At 52.8% G+C, this 12,590-nt stretch overlaps 1 long non-coding RNA gene across 1 annotated transcript in view; it reads left to right on the top strand.

Moving 5' to 3' along the window:
• Positions 1–9,184, top strand: part of LOC109500049 — a 42,421-nt gene extending 33,237 nt beyond the window's left edge. Inside the window, exon 4 of the long non-coding RNA XR_006598496.1 lies at positions 9,038–9,184. This is a non-coding gene — a long non-coding RNA (uncharacterized LOC109500049). The remainder of the gene's footprint in view (positions 1–9,037) is intronic.
• Positions 9,185–12,590: the final 3,406 nt, after the last annotated feature.

The raw sequence follows: 12,590 nt of genomic DNA, 5'->3' as shown, positions 1-12,590 counted from the left end.
ATTTCCTTTGCTGTGAAATATCGGTTCGTATCCACGGGCTATTTTACTGCTGGATGGTTGACTTCCTTCCTCCTTCCTTCCTTCCTTCCTTCCTTCCTCCCTCCCTCCCTCCCTCCCTCCTTCCTTCCTTCCTTCTTCCTTCCTTCCTTCCTTCCTTCCTTCCTTCCTTCCTTCCTCCCTCCTTCCTTCCTTCCTTCTGTCTCATCAGTTATGATCTCATATATTAGGAAGGTTAGCCTTTGACTGTGATGTAAACCACAGATGTTTTTCTCAGTTGCTTCTTTGTCTTTACTTTGATCTGTGCCCTTTTCCTTTTGCCGTGAAGATTTAAAAAATTTCTATGTGGTCAAACTTATCAGTCTCATCTTTTGTGAATTTGGGATTTGGGAGAAATATTTTAGAAATCCTTCCACATTCCCAATTTGTAAAGGGATTCTCTCAAGTATAACAAAGAACACGCTGTGTTTGAACGTGTAGACACAGAGGCTTTAACCCCCCAAAGTGCTTTTCAATTGTACACTTCTATATTTAATTTGCCCTGTGGGAATACCCATCTCTGCTCCTTTCTATCAACGTTTTTTGTCTCTTGAGGCAGATTTGAGGTCAGGAATCACTCCGCCGACAAGAGGAGAGCACTTTTGAAAGAGAAACACAGCTGGTTGAAATTTCATGGTAAGGAAGTCGCTGTGTGAAGGGAGAAGGGGGGGAGGGGGGTCCTTTGTCATTCAGGTAACAGGACGGGTTACGCTTCAGTGTCCCACATCCAGCTGCCTGAGGGCTCGCCTGCCTCGTCCTCTCCCAGGATGCTGTGCTCAAGGGGCTCCGATGTGTCTCCAGTGCTGTGGACAACCTGGGCAACCCTCCCGTGAGTGGCCAGGGACGTGTGGACAGGATTAGTAGCAATAACGAGTAATTGGAAGCCGTCCATATGCCTGGGAAAGGGGAGTGGCCGGCAAGGTGGAGGTCGCTAAGTCAGAGAAGCAGATCCCTGGACCCTGCCTGCGGGTGACCTGAGGCGCTGAGAGGTCAAACCAAGGGCGACTTACAGACCAGAGTGTAGAAAAGGGTATTTAAAAAACCGGAAACCCAAAAAAGAAAAAAAAAGTTGAATGGATGCTTCGAATGAATGAACCAAAAGGACCCCATCCAACCCCGAGGGCAGCGGTGGGGACAGCGGCCCCGAGCGCCAGACAGATTTGGGACCCGGAGCCAAATTCTGCCTCCGGGACAGCAGCGGTGGGGGGACGGTGCCTCGTGCGGAGGTGTCCCAGGTCCAGGCCGGATTCAGAGCCCCCAGACCTGCGGTCGCCTCCCCGTCCTTCTGGATCGAGACTCAGCAGAGGGGCGGTCCATCGGAGCAGCGGTTTGTCAGGAGGAGGAGGGCAGCAGGCGGGGGCCCTTCCTCCTCCCCCATCACCCCCCATCGCCCTACCCGTCTGCCTGTCCCCAGGCCAGGTGCCGACCGAGGCGGAGTGTAGGGTTTGGTCCTGGGTCCTTCCTTCCCTCCTGGACGCTGTCCTCTCGTGCCAGTGGGACAAGGCTGTTCCTTTTCTACACGAAAGAAGAGGGCGCTTCTCCCAGACACACCTGCACCACCGTCCTGTCCCCATGGCTTGGGCACACCCACGTCAGGCCCCGGAAGGATGAGCCCCCAGAAGGGGAAGACAAACAGAGGGGATCCGGGTGGGTATATGGCACCCACATGGCACCCGCTGGCCCCAGCGCCACGGTCTGCCTGCCTGTGCCCCCCGCGTCCCCTGTTCCTTGTAGCCTTGGAGGGACCCCGAGTGCCGGACTCTGGGGGGAGGGGGCTGCAGGCGCAGGGACCGCACAGGCATCGCGTTCAGTTTTTATTCACACACACCCTGCTTCTCAACCAGGTCATTATTTTGAAAATATTTTAATCCGGGGCATCTGGGTGGCTCAGTTGGTTAAGCATCTGACTTTTGATTTTGGCTCAGGTCATGATCTCAGGGTTCATGGGTTCAAGCCCCGTGTCAGACTCTGTGTTGACAGCTCAAGCGCCTGCTTGGGATTCTCTCCCTCTGTCTCTGCCCCTGCCCTGCTTACACACACATTGTATCTCAAAATAATTAAATAAACATTAAAAAATATTTTATTCCACCGTTGATGTTAGTTTGTCATTCTTTAGAGACAATGTAAATATTGGAAGAGAATTCTAGTAAAACGCTTTCTCAAGACTCGGACATTTTGTTGTGCGGTCACGTGCCTGGTGGGAGCTGCTCTCGGGGGGCAGGTGGGGCTCCGCCTACGGGAGGCTCGCCGTCAGACAAGCTCTAACCCGGTCCTCGCTTCTTGCTCGGGTCCTGGGATGGGAGGCAGGGAAATGTCAGAGGAAAACATCAATCCCCGGGGCATGGGAAAGCAAATCAAATTCGAGACCGATCACTTCCTTTACGTAATTTAGACAGAAACTTGACCGTGGGCAGACTCAGTTTTTACATCTCCTAAATTTTACCTTCCATTCTGGAACATCACAGGGGCTTGATGTGAGCCTCTGGGGCTGTGGAGTTCGCTCGGCACGGCGGTTAAATTTCACACGTCCACTTGGCCGGCCGCGATCCGGGGTGCCCAGATTAAACCATCCTTGGAGCCTCTGAACAGGGCGGAAGAGGCAGGGGCCTGGCCCTCTTTTTCCTGCCCCGCTGCTTGAGCCGGGCGCCCCCTGCCATCTTCTGGGGTTCACACCGTGGGCTCCCCGCTCCTCGGGCCCCCGTGCCCGCACTGAATGCACCCCAGCCTCCCGGTCTCCAGCTTGGAGACAGCAGATGGTGGGAATTTTCCACCCCCACGGTCCTGTGAGCCAATTCCTATAAATCTCCTTTCGTAATATGTATAATCTTCCACGGGCTCTGTTTCCCTGGAGAAGCCCCACTAACACACTCACTGTCCATCAGGAGGTGATGCCTGCCCTTCGGGGCACGTGGCTCCGCTCAGAGACCCTGGTGACAGCAGGGCCCCCAGATGTACTGAGTCAGAATCCCGGGGCGTGGCCTGGGTCCCAGACCTCAGAGATCTCTGCACAGAGGGCCCAGGGGCATAGCCCGGTTCGTGGGGCTCCTGCCCTCCGTCATGGTACATTTCGTGGGTGTTGGTAGCTGGAATCAGAGGAGTTTGAGTCACATACGCGTTTTTAGTCTGCGCGTGTATGTATCTAGAGCGTGCTGATAAATACCGAATCACGCCTTTCCCAACAACGTGCGCATACAAAACACCTATGCTGGTTGGAAGTCTAATGGTCTGACGAGTGTGTCACACACGGTTTACATCTGATGACAAAGGACGCAGGAGGGTGTCACAGATCCCTCACAGCGCATTTACTCCCACGGGATGCTCGCGTCGGACTCTGTGGGACCGTGGTCTGACTCGTGACATCACACGCCAGTCTGTTCCTTTCCCCGTAAAGTCGTTGTCGTTGACCTGATCCGTGGTCTGCTCTGACCCGCACGGGCACCGTAGGTGCTTCCACGGCCCACGTGGCAATCTGCGATGCTCACCCTTCTCTGGCACGTTCCTAAGTCCGGACAAGAGGCAGAATCACAAACCCGGCCGGAAGCTGTAGCGCGGGCCAGTCCCTGCGGAGCCGGCTCGTGGCTGATGTCAAGAGGCCAGCGCGCCCTGAGCACGCGGTTGGGACGGATGCGTAGCGGTCCCTCGACCGTCTCCCCACAGACACCCACGTGTGAGCGTGCTCAGAACCACGGACACGGACGTGTCGGAGAATCGCAGCAAAGGACACGTTTTGTGTCGCTGTTCACTCAAAACCTAACTTACGTGATTGAAAATTTTTACAACTTAATTTTTAATAATGGCTGCGTTAAACAACAGACATGCCCCGATCCTAAAACTCTAACAACTTTTGCCGCTGCTTTTGCAAAAGATGAGCTGCGTAGACAGAAGGGCGGAAGGCGCAGAGGCTCGGAAAAGATGCGGAACGCTGGGGGTCACAACCCCTCTCGGATGGAAGGTCCTGCAAATGTCGGAAGAGGGAACGGTTTGAAGCGTTTCTTCCTAACAAGTGAACTCGCCTTTGCCGAAAAGGACCATGGCACTCAGCCGGACCGGCCGTCCAGGCATAAACCCTGGAGGAAGACCTCCCTGCCGCTGTTTTCGACTCACGGTTTTTATGGCTGCAAAGATCGGGACCAGAAAGGATGTCCGCTTGTGATCGGTCATCTTTGCAGGCGGCAATCCAAACGCCTCCCATTCCGGAGCCCCGCGCTCCCGTCGCTCTCGGCCCCACGTCGGGAATCTGTCACCTGCCTGGGTTGCGTCCCTACCGGGCGGGGCTGGGGAACTGGCACCTCTGCGCCTCTGGCAGGGCAAGCATGCGTCCGCTCACAGCGCCCTGAAACGCGGCTCTCCGGCCCAGCCCTGCCCTGGCGCCCCGTCCAGGGGTGCGGCCAGCTGCTGGGACGCGGGCGCCACCGCCCCTCCTCTCCCGGAGCCCCTGCCATCTGCTCACTTCTCCCCGCGTTCTCCCAGACGCTGCAGGGTCTGTGGTTCATGCTCACGGGCTTTTGTGTTTTGTTTTTCTTTTAACTAGGCCAAGAAAGGAGATTAAAAAAGAAGGCCTGGGGCGCCGGGGTGGCTCAGTCGGTTGAGCCTCCGACCTCGGCTCAGGTCATGGTCTCGTGGTCCGTGAGTTCGAGCCCCACATCGGGCTCTGGGCTGACAGCTCGGAGCCTGGAGCCTGTTTCGGATTCTGTGTCTCCCTCTCTCTCTGCCCCTCCCCTGTTCATGCTCTGTCTCTCCCTGTCTCAAAAATAAATCAATGTTAAAAAAATTAAAAACAAAAAAGAAGGCCTTTATCATGGACCAGCCTGCTTTGCAAACAAGGCTCGGAGTGACCTTCATGATTTTCCTGTTATGAAAAAAAAAAACAAACAAACCCTCAGTTTCTGGGTCTTAAAGCTTCTCATTGCTGTTGGGGTTCCCGGGCTGCTGAAGGCAGAGCAGGGGGTTGGCTGCTCCTGCAGGACCGGTCAGGGGGCCGGTGTCCTTGTGGGGCGTCAGCGGACCAGAGCGAACCACCCCCACCCCGCCGCCCCGTTACCAGTACAGGAATTCTGCATTTTGACCTGCAGGTGTTCGGGCTCTGCAGAAGCGACTCACCCCAAGCAGACGTGAGGCGGTTGCCTAAATCAGAACGGCGATGTCGTGACAGAAATATCTGCTTCCCGCGTCCAGGGTGCTCCATTGCCAGCACCAGGGTTCCTGGGAAATCAAGTTCTCAGCACAGGACTGGCGGGCACCCAGAGCCTGTGAGACCCCTGCACGCCTCTGCCCTGCAGCCCCCCTGCTCCCCCAGCCCGCCTCGGCTGCAGCTCTCCGCTCAGGCTCCTCGAACACCACTTACGAGCTGCCTGCACTGAGCTTTGAAAAGACGCACACAGCCCCCCAGGCTGTTGTTAACACACTCAGACGGTGGGCCAATATCGCAGACGGGGGCCTGGCTTTCGTCACTTAAGTTACAGCGTAGTCCCCAGCATCTGCTCTGGTCTCTGAGACCCTGGAAGGGCTGTGAGCCCAATTAGCCTCAAACGAACCTCTCATCGCTTGGATGGCTTCCCCTCTAACACGGTCTCTCTCGAGAACACAGCTTTAACGTGCACCTGCCGCTCTTTTGGTGGGGACGTTCCCGACCGCGTGGCCTTCCTCCTGTCGCCAAGATGTTCCCACCATCCACGACCGAGTTCTCGGTCCCCTCTCCTGGCCGCTCAACCCCAAGACCCACGCTTGTTGTGCTGTTGAAAGATGCAGTGATTGAAAGGGAATCTCTGAATCCTTTTACGTAGGACTTAAACCAGCCCGAGGGCCGGGAGAGTGGGAAAAAATTCTACTCTTCATCACTATTTCTGCTTGGTCACTTTACTGCAAAGTCACCCTCAAGGATCCTTTGGTGCAGCAAGCTAAGGAATCTGGAAACGCCTGATGCAAAGCTTCACATACACAGGCGCACAACGAATGTTAATCTTGGGAGGCTGTCATAACAAAGCACCCCACAGCAGGCGGCTTACACGACAGACATTTATTGTCTCCTGCTCCTGGAGGCTCCAAGTCTAAGATCCAGCCGTGGGCGGGGCTGGCTCCTTCTGAGGTTTCTCTCCTTGGTGTGTAGACGGCCATCTTCTCCCCGTGTCCACAGTGGTCTCCCTCCATGCCTGTCTGTGTCCCAACCTCCTTTCCTTGTAAGGACACGGGTCACATTGGGCGCTGGCCCAGCCCAGTGAGCTCATGTTACCTTCATCACCTTTGTAAAGGCCACCTCTCCGAATACGGTCACATTCTCAGGTCCTAGGGGTTAGGACTCCAACATATACATTTAGGGGGACACAGTTCAGCCCATAACAGCACTTGATGATTTCTGACATCGACATCCCCGGATGGGACTATCACTCTAACTTTCCACAAAAGGGAGAAAAGATAATGACTCCAGAGATGGCCTTGAGATTGCTGGGGACCCTGGGAATGAGGAGCCACACTGCGCCTTTGTCCAAAGTCCAGTCAGTGGGCCTGGCTGGAGCCCGTCACTGCCCAGGGAGGCCACACTCTGCCCCCACCTGTAAGCCTACACCCAACGTGGCCAAAACCGACCTGAGAAGAGGCAGCTCTTTCTCCGGACCTGCCGGGTCCCCAGGCACAGAGAGGGCCCAGGGATGAACCGGCCTCCTGCTTCCTGTGTGCCCTGTGAGGGTGGACACTGTTGGTGTTTATTGTGTCTCTGTTTCTAGGAAATGCCGCTTCATGCCTTTTGCCCATTTTTCTCCTGCGTTCCCATTTTGTTATTCATTTGTAGGAGCTTTTCACGTGCATTTCAGATATTAATCCTTTATCATGCACATCTTTTTTTCTACATCTTTTCTTCTACTATGTGGGCTGTTTTCTCACTTCTTCAGCAGTAACTATTGAATGCGGTCGAATTTATCAAGTAACAATAAAAAGATGGCCCATCTAGTCTTGACATTTGGGGAGCAGATCTCCCCATTCTGGTTGTTCTTTGTCAGAGTTGGGCTTGGCTTTTCCTGAGTCTTGGCTCTTCTAAAAAGTCAGCCAGGCAATTTCCCCCAAAAGGCCCTCTGACACTGTGTCTAGACAGCATGGAGTCCGGGTGGCTCCCCCGCCCGGTCACATCTTCCCAGCCCTGAGCAGGCGAGCAGGCTTGTCACTCTGTGCACTTCCTTCCTCACGAAGGTCTTCAGCTCAGTTTTGTATTCTCTACAGAAAGTTCTTGCACATTTTGTCCAGTTTATACCCAGGTACCTTAATTTTCATTGTTGTTGCTATGATACGCCTTTCAAATTATATTTTCAAAGTACGTTTTTACTGCATAACAATGCAATCAATGTTGTATATCTGGTCGTTGACACTTTGTTGATTCTTCTGGGTTTCCTATATTGATAATCATGTCTCCAAATGATAAATTTGATTCTTCTACTCCAGTTCTTGCACGTCTTGACCGTGAATGTGTCTCACTTGTCCCGGCTCTCACTTGTGAGAGCCCGGCTGTGAACAGAGATGTATGGATTTGGTTTGCTAATGCTTTGTGTTACGTTTTTGCACATTTGTGCCTTTCTTTTCTTATACTGTCCTCATCTGGCTTTGGAATCAAGGTTATCCATGTATCATGAAGTAAATCGGAATATTTTCCTTCCTTTTCTGTTTGTTAAAAGTCTTCATGTAATATCGAAATTAGGTATTCTGGGGATGTTTTGTAGAACTCAACTACAAAATATCCGGGCTTTGTGTTTTCTTTGTGGGAGGGTTTTTTTTTTAATTTTTTTAATGTTTTATTTTATATTTGAGAGAGAGACAGAGAGAGAGCGCGCAAGTAGGGCAGGGGCAGAGAGACGGAGACAGAATCCGCAGCAGACTCCAGGCTCCAGGCTGTCAGCACAGAGCCCGATGTGGGGCTCCAACTCCAGCAGTGAGATCATGACCTGAGCCGAAGTCGGACGCTTGAGCAACTGAGCCACCCAGGCACCCCTGTGGGAGGGTTTTCAAAAGTAAAAGTTATTAAAGTATGACATGCATACAGAAAATACACAAAGTGTCAGCTCATGTAAGCAGCCAAGTCGGAAGCCCCTGTCTCACTGTGGACCCCACCCCATGGGCGTAACCATCATCCTCCCTTCTAATGCCATTAGTTTTCTTCTCTTCTGAACTTTTTCTAAATCTAAGTGGACTTATGAACGTGTAGCTTCTTTTGCTCAATCTTACGTTTGTAAGATGGATTCACGTTTTTGTGGACAATAATCGTTCATTTGCTCTGTTGCGTGGCGTTCCATTGTGTGACGGGGACGCACTGGCTTACCCGGCACTTGCCTGTTGTGGATAGCACTGCGTCAATATTCTCATACACATTTTGGCGAACGTGTGAACCCATTTATGCTGGGGATACGTCTAGAGTAATACCGCATGTCCCGTGCGCGTATCCATCCTCCTTGATGGGCGCCGCTCACCACGTCCCCAGGCCCCTGCACTGATTTATCTGCCACCGGGAGTGTGTGAGACGTGCAGCATCCCATGGGCCCAGCAACACCTGATGCTGCCTTTCCCATGCAGCTGTTCCAGGGGATGTGCTATGGTGCCTCACTGCGGGTTTAACACCCATGTCCCTGATGATGAGCGAATTGAGGCACTTCACGTGCTTCCTGGCCATTTGGATATCCTCTTGGCGAAGAACCCGTTCAGGGTTTTGACCCATATTTTCACTGAGTTGTCTTTTTCTTCACGATTTGCAGATTTTTTTTATATTCAGGATATGGGTTATTTTGTGGGGCATGGTTTGCAACTATCATCCCCCGTGTGACTCGCTGTTATTCTTGTTTAACACGCCTCCAAACGGTGTCTTTGGAAGGACAGAAGTCCTGAGCCTCAACGCAGCCCAATTTATCTTTGTTTGTCCTTCCTGCTCACCATTTTTGGCTTGTGCATCTTATGTAGGAGATCTTTGCCTCCCCCAAGGTCATGAATGAAAGCATTCTGCTGTATCTCCTTTCTTTTCTTTTCCCAGGCATATCAAGCTAAAGAAGTCAAAACCTCCCTGCCCTCAGGAGCGTACATTCTAGCAGAGGAGAAAAACAGGAAAGAAATAGACGTGTAACATAACGGCAGGAAAGGAAGAAGGAGCAGAGGGGCACGTGAAGGGGGTGGAGAGTGGACAGAGGGTGCTGATGCCAGACTGAGGGAGTGGGAGAAGGTCTCTCTCTGGGAAGCTGACGTTTGAGCAACGACTGGAAGCAGGGAGGAGTAGGAGCCACGTGAATGTCTGAGGAGAAAGATGCTCCACACGACGGCCAGGCAGCGTGGGAGCCCTCTGGGAGCTGGCGCGGGAGCATCCTAGGAGCCACTGTGGGAGCACCCTAGGAGCCGGTGTGGGAGCGCTCTGGGAGCTGGTGCGGAAGCACTCTTGTAGCCAGCATGGGAGCACTCTAGGAGCCAGCATGGGAGCACCTCGGAGCCAGCATGGGAGCACTCCAGGAGCCGGTGCGGGAGCACTCTTGTAGGCAGCTTGGGAACACTCTAGGAGCCAGCATGGGAGCACCTAGGAACCAGTGTGGGATCACTCTAGGAGCCAACACGGGAGCACTTTAGGAGCCAACATAAGAGCCAACATGGCCTGCTCTAGGAAAAGCCATCTGGTCGGATCAGCCAACTTGCAGCAGAGAGTGGAAAGAAACGTGGCTGGAGACAGAGCGGCCATTTTAGACATTACCCGACGTGGGCTAAGCAGTTTGGGTTGTATTTGCCGTGTGCTACTAAAGGCCACGGAGCCCTGGTGAGACGCGATCCGATTCGTGTTTTTGGAAGAGCACCCTGGCTACTTGCTGGAGTTAAAAGGAATGAGAAGACCGGCGTGGCCCCTGCAGTGGTTTGGGGGACGATGATGGTGTCTTTGGGCTGGGTGGCACCAGTAGCAAGGTGAGACCTGTAACTTCCCCGAAATACTCTGTTTTAGCTCCCACAACTAGATATCTGATCTGTCTGCGCAGGAACTATCTGTGATCTAATTGGCCAGGCCCCATCGATTGAAAAGGTCACCCTAGAAGAGACCCCAGAGACATGACTTTCTCTACCGTGTGAGGACCCAGCAGAAGACGGCCATCGACCAAGCCGGAAGTGGGCTCGCCGGGAACCGAAGTGGCAGCATCTTCTCTGACTTCCAGCCTCCAGACCTGTGAAACAAGTGCCTGGTGGTTAGGCCGCCCCGTTACAGTATTTTGTCGCAGAAACTCGAACGAGATAGCAAACTGCCACGTGGGTGGGGTTCGAGGACCGTTCGTCCGCCAAATAAGCCAGATACAAAAAAGTAGGTACTGAAGGGTTCCACTTGTCCGAGGCGCCTACAACAGGCAAATTCACAGAGACAGAAGGTAGAGGGGAGGTCAGCAGGGGCTGGGGGCGGGGGAGCACGAGGGGTGGGGTTTCCTTTTGGGCCAATGGAAACGTTCTGGAGTTAGATGGTGATGACGGTTGCACTCATTTGTGAATATACTAAAAACACTGGATTTTACACTGTAAAACATTTAAGATGCTGAATTTTGTGTGGATTTTGTTTCAAGAAAAATACTGTATTTATGAGACAGCAGCAAAGAAGTGTCTTTAAACTTGGAAACAGGGAGAAATTGAAGAGGTAAGCGGGAGAGCCAGAAGGGACTGTCCTCCTTCCTCCACGCTTTTCTCGGGCAGGTCAGCCCCGCCCTGACCCTCTCAAGCGACCTCAGGGAGAAACGCGAACCAGGAAGAACCAGAAAACCGGGTAAGCAGAGGCGAGCACACAATATTCTTGAACAATCAGATGCGACGGAAACATAATGTACTAAGACGATCGAATGGTCTTTCTCATGCCTCCATGGAAATGGGCAAACCTTAATTTCTACAGCTGAACAGATGGCCCCTTGTGACGCATGTGTCCCCCGTGGAGAACCGCTCGCAGACACGCGGACCCCTGCCCTGTTCTGCACAGACTCCCCGCACCCGACGAGCCCTAGGCACTCCTCAGATCCCCCTGAAATCCTGCCTCCTGGGCTCCCGTCCTCAGTGAGACAAGGGACAGAGCATTCACTACCCTTCTGCGAGTCTGGCTTGTTTTTTAGTGGATAATTTGGCGACTATGAAACCACCCCGGAAGAGCCACCGCCTTCTCGGGAAGCCATCCTGTGTAAAGCACAGATTACAGGCCGGTTGGAGGGAAGAATCCTCAACCCAGAACTTAAAAATGCTTCACAATATTGCCAGTTTGGATGCTTGATGCCTTGGTTATACAGATGAGATTCGGAATGAATCCCGAAGGCAGGGGACCCAGCCAGTTCTTTTTGTTGGAGACGTTAAGGCCGGTCGGCAGTCCCGTGCGAATAATTTAGCTGCTGTGTGGGGTGCATAAGAGTCTGGCCACTTAGCATTTCCAGCCCTTTCCATCTAGCAAGGTAAACCGAGAGAAAACCAAGACCCAAAGTGCCCTCAGCTGATTCCAGGGTGATACCTGGAGGGGTGAGACGGCTCGAATGAGCACACCGGTCCACCATGAAACCCTTTTGGGGGTGCGGGCCATCAAACCCGCTAGGATGGGAGACAGACCATCACAACCGGAGACCCGGGATGGAGAACACCTCCCAACAGGCCAGCAGGTTCATGTTTCATCCACACGGATCACACACTTGCAAGTTTCTGAATAAATGGGAAATTACACTGAGGATGACTTTGGCACTCAAATGGCCTGAATAAGGATCCTCTGAAATACCTAATTAGTGTGTTTGCACACCCAAGGACAGAGACCCGGATGTTAAACTAAACCACCGAGTGGGATGCGTATTTTGATTGGTGTTTAGAAGCCTCCAAAAGAACACGGACAAGATAACCACTTATGTAAGAAACCGACAAGACACTTACTGCAATCTCGTGACCAAATGGAGCTCAACATTACCAACTCCTGAAACGTACTTCCCACCTGCTCTGCTTTCTTGCCCTTCAGATAAGGTGTCGGGAGACAAGGCACTGGAATCCAGCCTCCTCCTACCACACCAGGGCAGTGCGGCTCCGTGACGGGACCCAAGAGCTGGCCAGACCGACGCTGATACTCAAAGCCTGATAGGGATGTTGTAAGGTCGTCTCCCCGAAGTCAGAGTGAGAACGGTGTGCCCAGGGCAGAAGCAACCTGGAGGCCTGTCACTTATGATGCAGTGCAGCTCCTTCAAGGCAACTGTCCCGATTCTATAAATCTTTGCAAAACCAGAAACGATTCACCCTCCTTCAATCCCCGAGTCTCCCTTATTTATCTCAGCAGTAGTGTAAGCCCTCTGGGAACTGTAATCTCCATTATTCCCCGTTCCTAAGATTGAAGAAAAAAAAGGGAAAAGAGGCCGTTTTAAAAATACAGACATTTGTATTTTTAAAATATCTGGGGGACGGCTCAGTCAGTTAACCATCCGACTCTTGATTTGGGTTCACGTCATGATCTCACGGTTCATGGGTGTGAGCCCCGAGTCAGGCTCTATGCTGACAGTGCGGAACCTGCTTGGGATTCCCTATCTCTCCCTCTCTCTCTGCCCCTCCCCTGCTTGTCTGTG

This window comes from Felis catus, chromosome B2 (assembly GCF_018350175.1).
Source record: "Felis catus isolate Fca126 chromosome B2, F.catus_Fca126_mat1.0, whole genome shotgun sequence".
In the NCBI taxonomy this organism is placed as follows: domain Eukaryota; kingdom Metazoa; phylum Chordata; class Mammalia; order Carnivora; family Felidae; genus Felis; species Felis catus.
The sequence above is the reverse complement of the archived record's forward strand: the minus strand, read 5'-3'. Positions and strand labels throughout refer to the sequence as shown.